Source organism: Halichondria panicea, chromosome 6 (assembly GCF_963675165.1).
Source record: "Halichondria panicea chromosome 6, odHalPani1.1, whole genome shotgun sequence".
In the NCBI taxonomy this organism is placed as follows: domain Eukaryota; kingdom Metazoa; phylum Porifera; class Demospongiae; order Suberitida; family Halichondriidae; genus Halichondria; species Halichondria panicea.
The window spans coordinates 6,716,132-6,737,114 of NC_087382.1; the positions used below are offsets into that span (position 1 = coordinate 6,716,132).

General features: G+C 42.4%; 3 long non-coding RNA genes and 1 pseudogene across 5 annotated transcripts; 2 read left to right on the forward strand and 2 right to left on the reverse strand.

The window, feature by feature from the left end:
- Positions 1-452: 452 nt before the first annotated feature.
- Positions 453-2,666, forward strand: LOC135336919 (uncharacterized). 2 transcript variants are annotated; one of them, XR_010394977.1, is made up of 4 exons: positions 453-1,206; positions 1,892-1,973; positions 2,026-2,099; positions 2,160-2,196. It is a non-coding gene; the product is annotated as an uncharacterized LOC135336919 (long non-coding RNA). The 2 variants fall into 2 exon arrangements; XR_010394976.1 differs by having other exon boundaries at positions 454-1,206; positions 2,155-2,666.
- An 8,432-nt stretch (positions 2,667-11,098) lies between these two features.
- Positions 11,099-14,020, forward strand: LOC135336840 (uncharacterized). Its single transcript, XR_010394952.1, has 6 exons — positions 11,099-11,582; positions 11,707-12,151; positions 12,204-12,228; positions 12,281-12,328; positions 13,125-13,831; positions 13,881-14,020. It is a non-coding gene; the product is annotated as an uncharacterized LOC135336840 (long non-coding RNA).
- On the reverse strand, positions 11,634-17,197 carry LOC135336839 (uncharacterized). 2 transcript variants are annotated; one of them, XR_010394950.1, is made up of 6 exons: positions 14,722-17,197; positions 14,475-14,582; positions 14,133-14,258; positions 13,874-14,049; positions 13,116-13,820; positions 11,634-11,838 (listed from the first exon to the last, which is right to left on the reverse strand). It is a non-coding gene; the product is annotated as an uncharacterized LOC135336839 (long non-coding RNA). The 2 variants fall into 2 exon arrangements; XR_010394951.1 differs by having other exon boundaries at positions 12,009-13,820.
- A 33-nt stretch (positions 17,198-17,230) lies between these two features.
- LOC135336838 (ATP-dependent DNA helicase PIF1-like) lies at positions 17,231-20,581 on the reverse strand (annotated as a pseudogene).
- Between the last annotated feature and the right edge of the window lie 402 nt (positions 20,582-20,983).

Here is a 20,983-nt window from a genome sequence, read left to right on the forward strand (position 1 = left end):
TGAGTTCTGAGTAGCACCAACATATTAGGTATCTTATTCATTATACTCCTTGCATTGACATCTGATTGTGCTTGTCTGAGAGACAACCATGCTATCCTTGGACTCCTGGTCGACAGGGTTGAAGTATTGAGAGACGTGTTAAGTTGGACAGAGCCTGGGATGCTGACATTGTGGAATGGGAGATGGGGAATGGGAGATGGGAGTTGCGATCCTACGCAGGACTGACAGTACCAATCACCTTTCAGGTTTTGGTAGGTCTCTCCATCCACACGACCACACGTTGCATGAGTCCACAAGTCACACATATCACACTGCACTCCTCTCTGGTTTGATTTAACACATACTGTGCAGGGATATTTCCATCTGCTGGGTGGGCCCAGGATTGAGCTCTACATCACCAGATAGCATGAGCATCCACAACCTCATTTTATTGTGGAGTGGAGCTTTCCATAGCACCAGCCACAGCAAAAACTGCTAACAAATACGGGAATTACGGGATGATCGTTAATGTCACACACACGGTACAGGTCACGGACTTTCACGGGGGAGTGGTTTAACGGGAACCGTAGACAACCGTTGCCGTGGGGGAGGGGCTGGACGGGCAACCGTATGAAGACCGTGCAGTCTGACCACATTAGCTGACGGACAATAAAGAGACACCGTATATCTATAGAGTTTTGCTACTATATAATTATGTGCCCACTTCATCAATGGCTATACTAATAAAAAAAACAGGGTGTAAATCTAGTTGATCAAGACGAGAGTGGATTAGAGCCACAACCAAAGAGGACCAGATCTAGAGCTGCTAGATCTAGTGTCCTGTGTCCTCACTTGCGATCAGCACATATCCAAATCTAGTTATTACGGTATTCAGATACAGACCTGAGTGACCATGACTTGCCTGGATAGCTATATTCAACTGGAGTTGTACTGTCGACTGGTTATAATAATAATAAACTTGCACTGTTTTATAATAAATTATTATTCTTACTGATAGGAGGAGGAGGAGGAGGAGGAGCTCGTAATTGCGCATGCGTAGTATGAAACCCACATTTTAAGCGGGATTTGGAGAAGCTGAGGACTTGGATTTTAAGATCAAGAGCCTTCACGTTGACGTTGAGCATGAGAGAGCCGGTTCTCTAGCTTCATGGAAGGGAAGCCTGTACGTATCTGTTCATGAACCAGCCAAAAAGTGTGTTAAGACAAGTACGTATGAAATATTAAATACGTGTGTAAAGTACGTGTATTGGGTCCCTTGTGTCTGTCAGGATGTTTCATCCTTCGGCAACAGCCTGTCAAGATGTATCATCTTTCGTCAGGTGGCCCGTCCATGTATACACTTTGTGAATATTAATTTAGCCGTGTGTGTGTCACGTAGAGTGTGTGTGTAAGTGTATTGGGTCCTTGTGTCTGTCAGGATGTTTCATCCTTCGGCAACAGCCTGTCAAGATGTATCATCTTTCGTCAGGTGGCCCGTTCATGTATACACTGTTTGTGAGTATTAATTTAGCCTTGTGTGTAAGTGTATTGGGTCCTTGTGTCTGTCAGGATGTTTCATCCTTCGGCAACACCCTGTCAAGATGTATCATCTTTCGTCAGGTGGCCCGTCCATGTATACACTGTTTGTGAATATTAATTTAGCCTTGTGTGTAAGTGTATTGGGTCCTTGTGTCTGTCAGGATGTTTCATCCTTCGGCAACAGCCTGTCAAGATGTATCATCTTTCGTCAGGTGGCCCGTCCATGTATACACTGTTTGTGAATATTAATTTAGCCGTGTGTGGGCAGTTAGGATGTTGCATCGTTTGTGTCAATTATTGAGTACTAATGATAATTGTATTGAAATGGGTTCTTTTGTCTGTTTAAATATCTATTTTCTCACTCTAAATGTAGATGCTCATGTGATCAATCAATGACAATCGCGTACTGGGCGTGGAATCAAAAATATGATGTGTCATGACAGTGGACATTACAGGTAATGTTTACACATATTAAATACATAATTGATAAAGTTGCTCACTATACAGGCACCCATTAACGTGTTGAAAACGACTCGTTGGACAATCATAATTATTATGATGATTTAATAATAGAATCTCAGGTGAGATATTAATGTCAGTGTTCAAACATATAATAATGTGCTTGTGTATTACTAGTACAGTAATGTTGCAGACGTAAACCAACGAACTCTACCGTAAACACATCATCTTTCACTACAATGTAAAGATGAACAACAAGACCGACGAGGTCGATCAAATCGATCAGAGTGAACCAAGCGATTCGAGAGAGGCAATCGATCAGAGTGAACCCGTAACACGTGATCAAGATCACCTACCTGCACAGCACATATTTAAAACAAAACATGTTTAAAGCAAAACATGCAGCTTGTATAGCGAAGCTGTTACGACCAACGGCAAAAGTGCTGGATTTCGACAGAGTGAGATTTAAAAGCACCGAGTAAAACGAAGAAACGATAAAACGAAGAAAACGAAGGCTGAGCTTCCATCAAAACTAGGCAAGATAAGACAAGTGTACTACTGTGCCCATAAAACTCTTCCAACTGACAGTGAATTACTCAAAGACTTACAAACTTGCTACAAGAATGCTAGCTACTTGGCACATTAAGATACCGTTCCGTAGCGTTTGCGTAGTAACAAAACGGTAATTAAAATTGAACTGATTAAAATTGAACTGATCGATGGCACATTTTGGTGAACAGTTACTATTGCGGGAAATACATAGGCCTTGAATATCATTTCTATTTAATGCCCTCCTTATTACTAATGCGTATTAGGAATAATCTGCTAAACTAAACTTTATATCCACCAACTATTTATATCCACCAACCACAAGAAGTAAAGTAAAGTAAAGTTGATACCTTTTTAAAAAAATTTGGGGTGTGGCTGCACTTGTAAGCGAAAACAAAAACAAGTTCACCCCCAAATGTCTACAGTGCAACAACCAAAGAGCTTTTGTTTTTTCACGTTTTTGTGTATATCTTCTAAACTAAATGTGATTGTATCAATTTGAGTGGCGCTTCCAGTGGACCACCACCTGTTACACCAAAATGGCTGCTAGAATATGTGTACATTGGAAAATATGTTAGGCATGGAGTTAAGATCTGAAATTTGTTGTGCAAGTACTTCATACGAGGTTCTGAGATACACAGAATTTTGTAAATTTTTAGTAGCAAATGTGTTAGGCATTGATTTTTTGAGTTTATGCTAGTTAAGGTCTGATTTTTGAGGAGCATGTACTACAATAGCATTTGTACTAACTTCGCTAGAGCGGGTGATTTTAGCTGATTTTCATGGTTTCTGTTGCATAGTAGTGTAAATTGCCACGCCCCTGTGACAACTGATCAACTGGGTGTACTCAACTGGGTGTACTGCTCTGGGATTTATTGTGGATTTCATGGTTACATATAGGTGACTTACATATAGGTGACTTACATATAGGTGACTGTCTCATGTGACTGTCATGTGACTGTCAGGGGTGGACAGTGAAATAGAATTTCCGGAATACATACAAGTGCAGCATTTTTTTACGAAGTGCAACTCAGTTTTACACATATTTAATTAGTATTTAATTAGAGGGCATTAAATAGAAAATGCGACAGTTTTCCTGATTTCTGTGCACCTGTAAATAATACGCATCATATCCGGGCACCACAAAAATAGTTGTACTTTATAAAAAAATTTGGGGGTGTGGTTACACTTGTTTCTAATCCTCCTTTTTTATCTTCTTAATCACACTGTAACGCCATCGCTGAAGATCACATGACCTCCAATTTTGTACAAAACTACATTCCTACTAAATTTCATCCATTAGAATCACTAAGATATGATGCCTTGTGCACTGAGCCATCCTTAATCCTTAACACCAGTGAGTAGTTGCCAGGTTTAGACATCACATCACATGAGCTTGGATGTAGCAAATAAAGACAAGAAGCAAATAAAGACAAGATGATTTGTGATGTCACAAATCAATGAATATCACCATTTTTGACAAGGGCCGCTCTAGCAAAGAAGAGACTGGTCTAGCTCCTGTAAGTTAGTACAAAAAAGTATACTGTAGTCAATGCCTAACACATTTGCTACTAAAAATTTCAGAACCTACCTCTACATATTTTCCAATGTACACATAGCTATGTGGAATGATGATGTCATATGGTGGTGGTCCACTGGAAGCGCCAATAGTTAACTTTCAGTACCTGCACTCAAATTGATACAATCACATTTTAGTTTATACACAAAAACGTAAAAGTTCTACTTGTTGCACTGTAGTAGTGTAATTTGCTGAGTAGTGTGTTTGTATGGCTTTCAAGTTTACAATGAACTATCACTGGGGTATACTAGGATATACCCTTTCTCATTTAAAATACTGCAATCCGCCTAACACCTAACACCACAATTGTTCATAGGGTGTGAAGAGAAGGGTAACAATCATGAAGTGGTTGATAAAATTTTTTGTGTGCTGTGCGTTTGGAGCAAACTAAGTAGGAGCAAACTAAGTACACTACAAAGTAAGCTATTTTTAGGATTTTGGTTTTCTTTCATAACCTTATCCGAAATTTTTGCAGCCATTCATGCATGCATGTGGATAGAAATGCATGATAGAACTTCGAACATTAGTTTCTCAAAACGGTAGGCAGGTGCAAAGTGAGTGATATTGTAAAGTGAGTGATATTGTCTGCTGGCACATATAAGAAAGGCAGTCTTGTTTGGCAGTCTTGTTTGGTTACCATACTAAATGCCATACTTCTTGAGGCTCATAACTTGACAGTATAGAGGCAGTTCAATAGTCCAGCCTGGAATTTTGATTGCTTTTTAAACGCCCACTAACTACTTCCTGTATAGCTTCCGCAGTAAAATTGTGCTGAGCTGGCACAAATCAATGTGTTTTTGCAGCCTCTGCATTCTGCAATGCATGCGCTGAAGTTTGTGAAATATTGAAGTAAGAGCTACACAATGGTTTTTGTCCCAGAGAGACTATCAGTGAGCTAGAAGATACCTACCATATACACAGTAAGTGCAGTATGGCAGTATAGTGCAGTAGTAGTAGATCTAAGAGGTAAACTAATGCTCCGGAACATCTCCTCTACACAATTCTGCAGATGCCTACTATGTATATAAGATGTTCCATCATCATCCTTGAGCATTAGACTACCTACTACTACTGCTGCACTTACTTACACACCCTACCGTACCGTACAAGATACTATTTCCAGTTAAAACTGGAGAGCTAAAAAAATATATATATATATATATCAATTTGAAGTACAATACGTACATGTATTACTTAACCCTTTAACCGCCACAGGCCACGATCGTGGCCTAATTCTGCGATAGTTAGGAAGTAGCTCGAACTACGCACATCCCAGAGCTGTAGAATCACGTGCAATTTAGTCTAGAAATTTACAAGCCACGTTGCTATGTTAAAATTTCATTAGCATCTTACCGCACGAAGCTATGGCTAGGTTGTTTACTTGTGCCGATGTGCTTGAACAGCTTGAGGACAGCAATGGCGATGTCTCCTCTGGTGATGACAGTGCCTATGAAGGAGAGGGGATAGTACGATATCTCTACCAGCTTTATGCCAGACGCTGATGAACTGCATGATATGGACCTAGACGCTAGCGCTATGGACCAGGACCGTGAAAGACCAGGAGAGTATAGTATAGCTAGAATATCAGTAGTGAGTATAGTATAGCTAAAATAGAATTAGCAGTAATGAACAGTCTTTATGTGAGCTTGTAAATTTCATAGATCGTTCATCGATATAGTAATACATGTACGTATTGTACGTATTGTACTTCAAATTGATATATCTTAGCACTGTTACATTCATATGATGTGAAAATCAAGCCATTATGATAGGCTGATCCATAAAAAAAAATTTTTGGATTTTATCTCACCGCTGGCCGAGCATTTAAAATGATAAAAACGGGTGAATGATAAAAACGGTTATGGCTATTCCTTGTTGTATGGGCATTCTATTGGTATATGGTTGCTAGGCATTTTATTGCTCTGGAAACCGAATGTACAGATATTTCACTTCACTGTTAATTAAGAATCCGACGGTTAAAGGGTTAACGATGCTTGCCATTACCACCCAAGAGGTACATCGTGGGTATCATTTAGTTGTTTTGCTTCATCTGGTATACTTCATCTAGTATACATTGTATAACCTATTGTCACCGGTATCTACTGCACAGCTAGTGTGAGTGTGATACCAGGTATCCACAGCTAGTGTGAGTGTGATACCAGGTATCTATCTTCTGCACAGCTAGTGTGAGTGTGATACCAGGTCTCTATCTCCTGCACAGCTAGTGTGAGTGTGATACCAGGTACCTCTTTAGAACTGCAAAGAGCAGTATACAAAAGTGTGATAACTTAGTGCTGCAAAGCAGTGTGATAAATCTCAAAACAGAGACGGTGTTTGTCAAGACACAGGTACACATCACAAAGTTTAGGAACTTCTATGCCTACCCTCATGCCGTTTTATTCACACAATCTCTCTTAGAATCAGCATAGAGTGGTACTGTGAGGTGTCCAGCCGTAGGAGTTTGTTGAGGTTCAGCGTTCAGCGTCCAGATGATCTTCTGCTACAGAATTCACCTATAAGAGCTTCCGCCAACCGTATTCGGAACTTCAACTGCAGCTACATCAAGGATATACCAGAATCCACGTTTCCACCACTTTTTACTCCTACGTCCAATACGGTAATATCCCGGCAAGCAAGGTGGGCATGAAACCATTTGGTACACAACCGCAATAAACAATAGTAAGACGGCGGACAGACGCATTGCCAGAACTACACTCAGCTACATGTTAGAACGTTTATTAAGTTTATTATTCTCTTGTCCCTCCACACACACACATGCGGGCCACTAGAAAGATACAGCAGCCAGAGACTTAGGATAATACTTTCTGTTACTGACCACACGCCTTATCGTAAAGCTCTAATGGAGAGGTGTAATAGTTATCCATGTACACCTTAGGGTGTGTATGCTCTATACCATCCATAAGTAGCAAACTCCAACATCAGATGTGGCTGCATCTAGTTTACCAGTGTAGCGGTACACATAACCATTGATAGAATCAGCAAGCACAAACACTTTTATCCCCCATTTAGTTGGTTTGGCTTTCATGTACTGTTTGAAGCCAAGACGCCCTTTGAAGGGGCTCATTTGATCGTGGGTTTCTGACTGAAGCTTGGCATATCTAAGAGCTTACGGAGTTTGAATAGGGGTCATAACCACGTTACAAGTAGCAGGTACCTAGATATAGTCATGAGAGGCTGAGAAAGTAGTAAATGCTTTTGTGACCAATACATTTCAATCGTTGGCAGAATTACCGCTCTCATTTCTTCAAGGGTAACATCATGCCATGGTCTACGACTATCAGCACGTGTGGGACGCTGTGCACCTCTACACTGTGCAGCATACCGATTGGTCTCAAGTACTAAGAAATCCCATACCTTACCGAAAGAAAACATCTAGGATTCATCAGTAACAGGTTGCACAATAGCAAAGGTATAGCAGAATTAATTTCCTTTTTCTTCCATACCCCTTCTTCCATACCCCAAGTCCCTACCTTGTGATGGGGTATTGCTCACCCAAGCGGTAAGATCTCATCAATTAGGGCAGGCCTGCGAAAGGGTAATTAATTCCCTTATAACATAACTGCGGTTGTTACTACAGTTGCTAAGGGCAGTTGCTAAGGGAATTAGCCTTGGAGAGACGAGGAAACAAAAATAAAATAAAAACTCAGAAGAACGAAAGTGAACTAAGAAGGGATGAGGAGGGCAAAAACAGTTATCGAGCACAGTATGCGCTACTGACCAATGCGCATGCGTGTTACCGCATGTTCCTAATGGCGCATGCGTGAAGTTAGTTCGGTGTTGCCAGATTGCTTGCTTGCTCCTACTGACTGACGTGCCAGTACATAGTTCCTCAGGCAAGATCCTTCCCCCTGCGCATGGCCCCGCCTATTACCATGCCCTAATTGATGAGATCTTACCGCTTGGGTGAGCACGAAGGGTCCCAGCGAACCAGCCCCATCACAAGGTAGGGATCTTGGAGAAACAAAAATAAAATAAAAACTCAGAAGAACGAAAGTGAACTGAGAGAAACAAGGGTGGGATGAGGAGGGAAGAAACGAGCACAGATGCACGATGCGCAATGGGCATGTGTGATACCGCATGTTCCTAATGCCTGGCAGTGCGCATGCGTCCAACCAGCTCCCCTGTTGTTAACTAACTCCGTTTAACGTCCTTAAACTACATTTAACATTTTGGTGTCGCCAGATTGCTTGCTTGCTCCTACTGACCTGCACGGAGCTCAATTTATTTACTAACAGTTTGGCCGAGGAAGCCGGTACCCTGATAGGCAGCCCAGTAATGCAGCAACCACAGTTATGTCATAAGGGAATTAATTACCCTTTCGCAGGGATCTTGCCCCTGCGCATGGCCCCGCCTATGAGATCTTACCGCTTGGGTGAGCACGAACCCTGATATCTCCCAAACGAGCCCAAGCACTTCCTCCTTATTCCCTAGACGTTTACCTAAATGAAACTAATTCCATAACTAAAAATAACAAGGGCTAAGCTATATTACCAATGCAGTGTCACTGTCTACTTTTTTCGTATCGATTGACAATCACGGGGGACATTATACATGTACGCTGAACTCTCCCATCTACCCAACATTTTATGGTTGAGTCGGGGACCCCGCCTATACAAAACGAGTGGCCTGCATGGCCTGCATAGTCTATGGCCTGCTTTTGTCATAGCACTGTATACAATAGGCGACCATCCGCAAACCTGAACAAAAACCCCGGGTCAAGAGTGCTGGTCAAGAGTGGAATAGAGCGGACCTTCGGCTTGCCCCAACACAATATCTACCCCTTTTCGAAGGGGGTCTGTCTTCGATGCTTTCAGACGTAGTTAAATCAATCAATTCCAGCAGCCATCGTTTCACTGCCCAGGTGCAGTTGACTCTTTGGCCCTACGCCGCTGACTTGTTACCGTCAGGTGAGCCAGTGAACGAGCTGTCGGTAGCTCGCCAAGCCGACCCTGGGTATTCACTTGCTTTGACCTTGGCCCGCTCTGATTTCTGCCGCCATAAACCGCCCTTGGTCGTATGACCTTAATGCCTTCTGCCATTGGGCCCCATTGGGCCTTAATATACGCAGAAAGCCTTTTCCTTGGTCGCATGACTTCTGCTTCTCTTTGCACCTTTGCCCTCTGCTATTATTATGAATTATGACTCTTGGTCGAACATACACCCAAAGCTTCTCTAATACACACAAAGCCCCTCCTGCCAAGTAACCTATGATACTAAGTAAGCTTGCTGCCTTCTGGATCACATTCATAAGTACTGGCAGAAGAGGAGTACCCACCTGCTATTGGTCCTAGTTCTATCAGCAATCAGTCTAGCATCTAGAGAGGCGGCCGTTGCTATTTTAGTGACCAACGTCTGCAGCTGTTGCTGCTCTCGATCCGGGGTTGTAGTCGTTCCTGCTGCCACAGTGGTCACTGTCGCCGTAGTTGGGTCTGCCCCCCCCCCCTGCCTCCAACCAGCTCCCAAACGTCATTGAAAAATTGATGTTCAATTTTGCATTCCCGTAATTATACTTTGAAGCCAATACTTGAAGCCACGCCCATCTACTGCGCAGCCTCGTGATTGCGCAAGAGAAAGGATTCTTTTTTAGAGAACCACTTGCCAGTGCTAGCTAGTGCTCCTAAAGAGGTGCTCCTAAAGAGGAACTTCCAAGAAAAGAAAACAACACACAAGCCTCTAATGCCTCTAATGGTAAGCAAGGCATGGCTACGATTGACACTTGTTTAATAGTTCAAGGTTTGTTAATTGTTGAATTGTTAATTGTTTTTGATAGATGTAAGACTCGATGGATCTGTATAGTGGATCAGCCTTAAAGCTTAGACCACCATGCATCCTAATAGTTATTATGAATTCCTGGTAATATTTGGCAGCGAACTAGAACCGGTTGGAGTTGGTAACTCATGTACTCTACTTGATGGCTTGGGAACAGGACAGGTGACGTCCCTGTCAGCCACAGGGCAGAATTCACGTATTTTGTCATACAGATACCACTGCCGCTGTGCTGCTGGAGTTATCTTATCTGCAGTCGTCAAACGTGGATCCCTGCGAATCTCTGTGATGACGTCCGCCCTCTCTTTAGTGTACACAACACCTGGAAGGTAAAATTAATGTATACTTATATTTATTTTATGTATGTTTTTACTCCCAGCCCCTGTATCACAGAAGATGAAAAGATGTCGATGCTGGTCATTTTCGGGCGAAGAAGGTGATCCAGTCCAGTGTGGGACAATCACATTCCCATGCTCATCACTGACCAGCTGTGCCTCATTACAATACAAATAGCTGAGCAATCCTGGTCCTCGACGCTTAAAGAGTCCGAAGCACAGCGAACTTGGTGTGACCCACTACCATGTGCCTTCCTGTGATGACCCTCCACAGCAGGTACCAGATCTGGTTGTCTGCGTGGAGGTACACACCTGCATAGTGAAATATTCTATGCAAAGTTGTTCACAGAAATTAGCCTGTGGTTCTCCAAGAAGTAGTGCAGGCAAACCTGTTTTTTTTGCGAACTTCCGAGCTGCCTGCAAAGTTTTAAACAGTTCAAGCGAGCGAGATAAAGAGAGCCACTAACGTGCATCTTTTGGTAGCCAAATTACTAATTTCGTAAGGGGAGGGAATTCCCCATGCGCAACAATAAAAAAATTAATTACACAGCATCAGCATCAGGAATGCAGCTGCGGTTAGTTTGAAAAACATTAAAGTTGTTCAGTGATGTGGACAGGTCAGCAGTTGCCCTGGACTACTTCACTTCACTGGGCACTCAGCATCAGGCTCAGAGGATTCTAGTGACGATGACATCTCAAGAGGTAGGGCAAAATCAACAAGCAACATTAGAACAGAAAATAATAATAATAACAGCAACATTAAAATATGTGGTTTTATTGCAGTCATGGCTGGACGTCGCTGTCATCGCCTTCAATGAGGCAGGTGACTGTGGTGGGGAGCAACGGTGAGACTATATTATCGGTGAGACTATATTATATACAGTAACTGTAAACTATAAACTATGCCGACTAGGGATCGGTGGATGTTAATGTTTGACTCCATCGGCACCTTATGAGAAATCAAAGTCAAAATTATAGTAAGCCCCAGCTCACTGCCTTCTTTGAGCATGTACAATCATCAAAAAACGAAATCTGAAATGCAAGTTTAACGAAGGTGTCCCTATACCTACATATAGAAGTACACGTTGAACCTGACAATACGTAGCACGGGATGCTGTGTACGATGCCCTCATAAGGAATGACATTACATTCAAGTGGGTCAAATGTGTCAGTGAATATACCGAATGGACCCAGAGTTTTTTTGCTAATAATATTGGATCAATTTAATGTTGAAGTACACACATTAACGCGGATGACGCAAATTTGCGTAATTACGGAATAAGCTGGTAGCGACGCAACTATTAGCAGCCTCATAAGGATTCACTCGATTGTCATAGAGACACCGATCACTACAGGTTAGCTATCAAAAATATGCTTGTATTTTTAAGTGAAAATTGCATTCAATATTAAAATTCAAAGTGAAGATACAACACAAGTGAAGATCAACAAACACAATAAAAATTAATTCTAATTCTACAGGACAACAATGACTAAGAGGCTCTTGTATACTAGAGAGGAGGTACTGGAGGATCTCCTGGATAGCAGTGACCATGGTCCTTAGACTTAGAGGACTGTGATGACCCTATGGCAGCGATGGGCGATTTCATGGACCTGTATGAAGAAGAAGACCAGCGTGAAGACCAGCATGAATACCTCCCCAATCAAGTTGAAGACTCTCGCGAGTATGTTGAAAATTAATAATGTCCTTAATTATTAATTTTACACAGGCACACTTCAACTTCACGTCCACCACTCTCACCCCCAGACATCACCCTTCTCACCCCTAGTTCTCTCACATCCCCTCTCACCACCAGACATCAACTGCTCACATCCAGCCTCTCACCCCCAGACATCACCCTCTGCTTTTCACCAGATTTTGAACCCCCACTACCCCCACTTCCTCCAACAGCTTTGGGACAAAAAGGTGACACAAAGTACACGACTATAGTTAAATTATAATGTAGTAACATTTACAGAGGCAGAGGCAGAGCAAGGGTGTAGGTGCAACGAGAAGGTATTAGATTGTACACTATATAAATATTAATTTGCACAGAGGCAGGAGGGGAAGAGGCAGAGCTAGAGCTATTACTACTTCTACAGGGTAAGTAAATAGTTACAGTATTACACATGTACTGTACTATATATTTGATGTGTGTGTGACCTTGGGGTACCTGTACAAGTCAACAAGCTATCATTGGGAACTGTACAAAGAAGTGCAGAGAAAAGCCAAACAGAATTGAATTGTAACAGGTATAGTGATTAGGATCAAATTGATCCTTAGGAGTGCACTGGGAACACATTGGGAACAAAAAAGCATTATCACTGGGAATACATTGGGAACAAAAAAGCACAAAGAATTGGAGGGTGCCTACTACACATTACATTGCAAGTAAAAACAATTATCTTAAAAGTACAACCACAATTGAAGTGACCTTTGACCCTACAAAAAGGTTATAGTTGCACCATAATAACACACAACTTCTGAATGTGCATGACAATAATAGAGAGAATCTGTACCAGGACAGACTTTCCCTAGGTAATAATACTAAAGCATTGCAGGCTAGGCCTAACACATTGGCATTGGGAACAGACAATGCATTGTCAGAATTAATCTCACAGAAGCCAAAAAGTAGCCAAAAAGTACCTTTGGAATGCCTAAAACATGACCCTACACTTAATTATAACTTTACACAAGTAAGAGGTAATAATGTACATGTAGTTGCACAACATTATAATAACGGTTACTACAAAACAATTGTAAATTTGCCGTTATCATACAATCTGACAACAGTACTCTAGAAGACTAGAAAAAAACAGTACAGCAAAGCTTAATTCACACACACATCACACACACACACACCACACAACGCACACACACACACACACACCTGAAACAGTTCCCCAGTTCCCCCTTTCATGACCATTCACGAGAGGCCCAGCTGTATCCATCTCAAGTTCTCCCACTGAAATAATGGTAGCCGAGACAAATCGATACGCTAGGCCACATGATAAAAGGACCCCACTCACGACTGCTGAGCTAAAGGGATTCTGCATTTTCATGGGGATCGTGAAACTCCCATCAATTGAAAATTATTGGAGGAGAGACGTGCAATTCCACTACTCACCAATTGCATCGAAGATCTCACGCGATCACTTTAGGGACATCCGACGATACCTCCATTTCACGGACAACACCACTCTCCCGACTCCAGGCACCCCAGGTAGCGATCGTTTGGCCAAAGTACGCCCCTTCAATAAGCGCTGTTCTGCTGCATACAACTTAGGCCGTGAAGTTGCAGTAGACGAGGCAATGATAAAGTTTCAGGGTAGATCTGCACTCAAACAGTACCTCCCAAATAAACCAGTGAATAAACCAGTGAAGAGACAGCTCCAATGGGTACTTCCACATGCTACAAGTGTATACAGGGAGAGAAGCCACACCAGAGAAGCACGAGTTGCCTCACAGCCTCGTTGAAGCACAAGCACCACCACGTCTATTTCGACAACTTTTTCACGTCTGTCAAACTGTTGGAAGACTTGGAGAAGGATGGCATTTATGCTTGTGGTACAGCTCGCGCTGACCGCATAGGCGGCTGACAGAAAGGTAATTGTAATAATCATAATAAAAAATTATATTATTATTTACCTTTCAGAAAGACAAGGTGACAAGGTGACGGTCTCAGCTTGGAAGGACAATAGGGTTGTCCGTGTGATCTCCACAGCCTCTGACGCCACTTCGGTCACCTCTGTACAACGTACAGTCAAGGACTATAATCGCTGGTGTCGACAGAGGGGATCAGCTCAGAGGGTACTACAGATGCCCTACAAAATTCCACAAGTACATTTACTTCTTCCTAAAGGATATCTGCATTTGCATACGAACAGCTACGACAGTATTCACCCACCAACGCTCATTCCGTCACGAGTTGGCTCAAACAGACCAAGACACCCTTGAAATCGCTAGGAATAGCTCACTTCCCTCTTCATCACCAGTTGCCAAAAACAAAAGGAAGGACACAGCATGGTTTTGCCTACAGTGCGAGAAGTGGTTTTGCCACCCCTGACTGTTTTATGCCATAGCATAAGAACATGTAACTAGTCATGTAACTAGTTGTATAAAGCGTCAACTCCTATGAGTTTTTGTTGAACATGAGTAAGTACAGTGTACATTTACTACTTTACAAGCTATCTATAAGCATACTAGCAGTTTAATACACAGCCACAGCCACAAAGCCCACAAAGCTTACCTATGAAGTGCTGTGGCATTGGCTTGTCCGTTCCAAACCAGGAGATCCCGACAGAGAATGCTAGGCAGTAAGTTAGTTAGTTGCATCTTTCTTTGCCCGAGGCGAATGCTGAACAAGATAAAAAATAATTGAATATCTAACCATGTAGACTACACTCTAAAAACAGGCTTTAATCAGGCTACTATTAAAGCACACTCTGAGGCATCTAAGTAGGTATCTAAGTATAGTACATTAGGTACGAGCTTACCTAATCCTTCGCTGTGGCTGTTCCATTGGAAACCAGGAGATCCTGACAGAGTAACTGCTGTACCGTGGTTTGCACATCCGTTGTCCAACTCAATAACTGAATAGCCAAACCACAAATAGTACCTAATTGAATTGTGGGTGGATTGAGCAAGTGCACTCTATTTGTAGCTAGCACTAGCAATAGATACCTAGTCACTACATATACTTTCTGTGAAGCTAGCTACAGTGATCGAGTCTGTGTGACTGATGCCACAACCCTACTCAACTGATCTCCGTTGGAGAATGGTGTGGCTCTGCCTGCATCACCATATGAGCGCTTTTGATGCAGCTAACATTCTAGAACTAAATGAATTTGAAGAGATGACCCTTATCCAAACAAACAAATATATCAAAATCCTGGTATTTATCTTCATGAACTTCGAGATGTGGTAGCAAACACTACTGGAACTTATGTCCACTATTCGACTATTTGCAGGACTCTCAAAAGACTCGGTTTTTCTAGACATTATATTGCTCTTCAACAAAGTGAAGCAAAGAGAGCTATATATATGGCTGAGATATCAGCTTTCCAACCAGAAATGCTGCTATGGATTGATGAAACGGAGAAAGTATGGGTACAGTATAAGAGGAACACCAGCACATAACTTTGCACTAAGGGTTGGAGGTAAAAGGTATTCGGCATTCGGCAATACCAGTTATGTCAATGACTGGTATACTAGATGTCTACATATATGAAGCAGGTGTTAATGGAGATGTTTTTATTGATTTCATCAGACAAACAGTCCTTCCATTGTTAATGCCATTTAATGGCCTCAATGCTCATTCTGTTGTAATCTTAGACAACGCTTCAATACAGTACAAAATATATATAATCAATAGTGTTGGAGCATTAGTCAAGTTCTTATCCCCTTATTCTCCTGATTTAATGCCACTCGAGGAAGTCTTTGCCGAAACTAAGCAAAAACTGATTGATAATTACGAATTCCTAGAGTATTGATAACCCATGCGTTTAGCACAATTTCACTTCATAATTGTCCATCAAACACGCTGGTTACATTATGTAGAATCACAAATGTTAAATTTTGACAAACATTATTATTCACTTTCTCTGCCAAAATTATCATTGTTTGAGTCAATTAAACGGAGCTGATCCAAAATCGGTGATTTCTGATCAAAAAACTCTAGAGAAAGAGCTCAAACAGCTGATGTAATTGCTGTAAATATTTTGAACATAACTCTGCAACCTTTCCAGGGGACATAACGCCAGTACTAGTGCTAGAAGACGTTTTGGTAGTAGGTGCCAATACATGATTTCGCCATTTCAGTAAAAACTGTTGCCATTTCATTGTCACCTGCTTTAGCCTTAGACTGTCTAGCTTTTCCTTGAAACATAGGCACAGAGGGTGGTTCGTCGATGCTGCTATGAGTACCCACATCTATCACATCTATCATTTCTGCCCAAAGAGTGTACTACTGTATAGGAGTATGTGCAGTTCCATGTTTGCCTCGAACCTTCAAAGTTTCAACTCTTTCCTGTTTTTCTTCGCTTGCAAATGACTTTGTTGACTTTGTTTTCTTACTTCTCTTTGATTTAGACACATCACCAGCTGGTACATCCCCAGGTGATGATGCTGGCGTCCATCACACCAAAGCATGGTACTGGGGGACTATTGTTTAAAGTATGTGTTTTAGTTTTGTTATACCCCCTTTACAGTTTTGAGCAAAGACAGTGCCAAGTAAAGACAAAGATCTAGATGAAAGACATGCAAGACATGCAGTCCCAATAGAACGAGCAAAGACAGTCCAGACCATTCATTGATGCATGAAGTATGATAATGAATTTTCTTGACAGAACAATAGCCTCAGGGCTACTAGCTACTGGGCTATACTAAGAGACAGTGTCAAGTAAAGAGACAAATAAAGACAAAGATCTAGAAGAAAGACAGTCCCAATAGTCCCAATAGAAAGAGCAAAGACAGTCCAGACAATCATTGATGCATGAAGTATGATAATGATTTCATAACAGAACAATAGCCTCAGGGCTACTAGCTACTGGGCTATACTTTTCAACAAAGAGCTAAAAGGGACACACTGTGACATTGCATGTGTATACTGTCAGTGTATAGACAATCATTTACCCTACAATTAACAAACTAGATGTGATAGCCAAAGACTGCTCAATTTGCCACCACCAGAATTAATGATCCTATAATTGAAAGATTGTTAATCTGTCACTGCACTATTGTGATGCTATTTTTATTATTATACAAGTTATCAGCACTAGCTGTACGGATTGGAGTTATGCACTCGCCGAATTTCTTGTTTCCACGCTTTTTAAAGGTTTCCCTTGGGCCAATCCTAGCAATTTTTCACATTGCAAATGTTTTTCTAGTCGGATTCCCTTTCTTTTTTATTACAGTAGTATTTAAATTTAATAGTGTATTATAAGTGACAAAGTGTGACGCAAGCTAGTGAAAGAGTAACGTCCATGGAGTTCGACCCACCGTCTGTCTGTACTATAGGAATATAGGAATATTTGTAGTTGCTTTGCTTACCAGTTTGTATAACTGTGATACAGAATGGCAACTCCTGATCCGCCTGAAGAAACACCTCAGCGTCCAGCAAGGACCCCTGTTCCAGTCACTCCTTCTCCAACTCCAAGGCCTGTCTCTAGCTCTCCTCCCAGTGATCCTGCAGTGCAAGATATTAAAGTACTTCCTCTCTCCATCTCACTTTAACTGACACTGAACTTTAACTGACACTGAATTCTTTCCCAATGGAGACAGATTCATACGAATCTAGTTCTTCTAGTGATGAAGACTACTTGCCTCCTGCTCCCACTCCACAGCGAGGTAGAGGTAGGGGCCGTGGTGGGGGTGGTGCAGGAGGCAGAAGTGTCTATGTAAGTACTGAAGTTTTATTATTTTAATTAATAGTGTTGTTTGAACTTTCCATAATTTCCCCCATCTGCAGATATTCAATGCACCAGTGACAATAAATCAAATAAAGTAGTACTTGAATGTATATTATAACAATTCTATGTAAAACCTACTGTGAATAAAATAATGTGAATTGTACAACAAATTAACAATGACTAGCCTCGAGACCACCCAGATTAGTATTTCAATCGTCATCACTAGCTCCTACAAGGCCTCAATACAGTGAGGCGTGTAATTACATGCCTATCTAAGTAAATTCTTAATGAAATAAATTTTTTTCCACAAACAGCTGCAAGTGAGAGTGCCAAATGAACATTAAATAGAAGATATAAATAGCAAAACATGTATATGAGTTAGTGTTTTGTTTTTCCCTTTTCAAAAGGGAGTTGTTTTGTTTCGTTTTATTCGGCCGGTTTCCAAGACACCTTTGAGGTACGGCCTTCATCTCGTTTTTCGTTGTTTTCGAGGGATTCGCCTAGAGCCCTATACACCCCGTTCACATCACGTGTCTTTGTTATTGGGACACTGCAGGGGATAAACACACAGTAACATTGAATACTCACAATAGTCTTCACTCACCGTATTGACGCTCAAAAGAAATGTTTTAATGAAAAGAAATTATGGTTGCCCATTTGTTGGTTTGTTTGTTAGCTCTAAGGTCTCTTGGACCAGTGTGCTCAGAGACACAAATGGAAGGAATACTTTTAGCCACACATTCAATGAACGGGCAGTAAACCGTTTGACATAAGTCTCCATGAACAAACAACAATGGGCAACCTACGCACAGAGTGCGTGTGAAACATTGAACAATTAAGTTCTACACTTAGAGTCAATTACTTTAAGTAATAACAGAAAGAAAAGGTGGTTACCCATATTATGTTGATGGAAGGAATACCTTTAGCCACACATTCAATGAACGGGCAGTAAACCGTTTGACGTAAGTCTCCATGTATAACAACAATGGGCAACCTAAGGGAGGGGACGTAATTTCTACACGTAGAGTCACTTACTTTGTCACAGATGTCACGACTTTGTAGTGGTCACCCGTGTGATAAATATACAAACCCTTTTTGTCCCGAGGAGGGGGGATGTTGGGGTCTATTTGCTCGGACAGTGACACAGCCAGGCATTTCCAGCCGTTCTCGAGTAGACGAACACCCTTCGCTCGAGCAGATGGGCCAGTGAAAAGATCTCCAAGTGAGTTCCCCAGGTACGTGTTTGGTCCATTTGCGTGGCCCTGACGTAGGAGATCATGTCCGGGTAACCTGCATCGATCAACCAATGTTTACCATTAAACAAATGTTGAAAATCACACATGTGCTTTACAATGGCTCGCCTGACAGTAATGTGTTGATGTTGATAGCCGGTAATGACCACAGACATTGCCCTGAACATGCGAGGGTAAATGGGGCCGAGTCAGGGCAATGTTTGGTCCCCCGGCGGTGACTATATTTCTGCGGTGATTAATTTTCAGCAGCAAACACGCCGATTTCTGTTCAACCTCGTCCAGAGGGTTGAAGCAGAACGATTCACCGTAATTGCTACCACGATTCTCTGGGTCTTCAACTATATTGCAATCACCAGCAGAGGTGACTGCCTCGTTTAGTTTCTTAACTGGGGGTTTGTCAACATTGCTGGGGACTTTCCTTTCAAGGTTACATTGCCGTTTGGCTGGCGGGAAGACCGCAGGCGTCCTTTCCTTTCGTTTCTTAACTGGGGGTTTGTCGACATTACTCCCTTCAACCGTACACTGCCGTTTGGCTGGCGGGACAATCGCATTTTCCTTTTTCTGTTTTGTTTAACGGGCAATTCGTACGCTGCCAAGTCTGGCCTGAATGCTAGCCTGAGCCTGTTACACTCCTCCACGCACGTTCTAGAGGCCATGATGGAGTCGGGTGTAAAGGACGTCAGGTGTACACCGTCTATGGACCTGACTCTGGACAACGCCACGTACGCCATGCCCTCACCAAACACGCTGTCAGATAGGTCGATGATGGCACAGTCGAGCGAGAGACCTTGGCTCTTGTGTATATGGTGACGGCATAAGCGACTATTAGAGGGAACTGGTTCCTGGAAATGTAGAATTTTTTCAGGACACAGAACCGGTTAGCGACTCTGGTCACTTTGTACGGTTCTGCCACACGGTCGAACTTAACAGTCACGTGTTTAGATTCTATTTCAAGAACGGTGCCTACGGCTCCGTTTACTAGACCGTCTTCGGTGGACAGGTTTCGTCTCAACATGACGTGGGCATTAACGGCCAGGTGGAGCACTTCTTCCAGACCAGCCGTCAAGCTGCTGTCTTTGTTCATTTCTGTCAGACGCTTTTCGGCCTGTTTGTTCCACTCTCCGTTGGCGCAGGCACCCTCGTCGATGACGTCTCTACAACGCAGTGGTATTATCTTACTGTCTAGAGTGTTTAAAAGATCAGAGTTAACTGTTGCACACGCTTTTCTAGTCGAGAAAAGGCATATGGGTTTTTTACCCTCGCGTTTCAGTTGCTCGTACTTTTCTAGTACGGGCACATCGAAGACGCGTTCTGTCAGGAGAGAGACTGCCTGTTCGCTACGAAATCCCCTCCTGACGCCGTCGAGTATTTCAGTGTACAATTTGTCCCCTTTTTGTCTTTCGTTAATGGTAAGCTCGTCGTACACTACTGTGCTTTTCCAAATGTTTGCGGACCCTATGCAACCTATTCTGAGCGATAGCACTTTAGTGGGAACGCTTTGGAACACCGGTGCACCTTGGTAGCTGGAGGATGTCGCCCACAAACCACAAAGAGCATTGTTTTACCCCCAAACCATTCGGCCCCCCCGTAGATCTCGTCAAGTCTCAAATGTATGTACGTTAGATATTGAGACTTGACACCATGGACACCTCGTCAATTATGAACACCTTTACGTTCATTAGTTGTTGCCTGAGGTATTTTAGCGTTTGTTTGGGCAGTTCCCAGTACGATGCAGTTTTACTCTATCGGCAACTGAAAGAGCTGGTAGGTGGTCACACCGTTTACATTACAAGCTGCTAGGCCCGTGGGGGCGGCTACTGCACTTGAATTGGGTAAATCCGGCCACGTGGCTTTGACAAACGCTCTAAGTGCCTGAATAATGAATAAGGAAGGACTTGCCTGTTCCCCCCACACCACTAACGAACATTTGCAACGGTTTGATGTCTGTGCATTTACAGGCTCCTTTTTCGTGGTCTAATTCGTGCAACAAATGCCCAGTGATTTTTTTGTACACCCGGCTTTGGTCGTCGTTTAGCATGGACAGTCTCCTGTCCAGCGTTATGGGGTCTACGTCGAGGTCTAGCTCGAGATGGCGA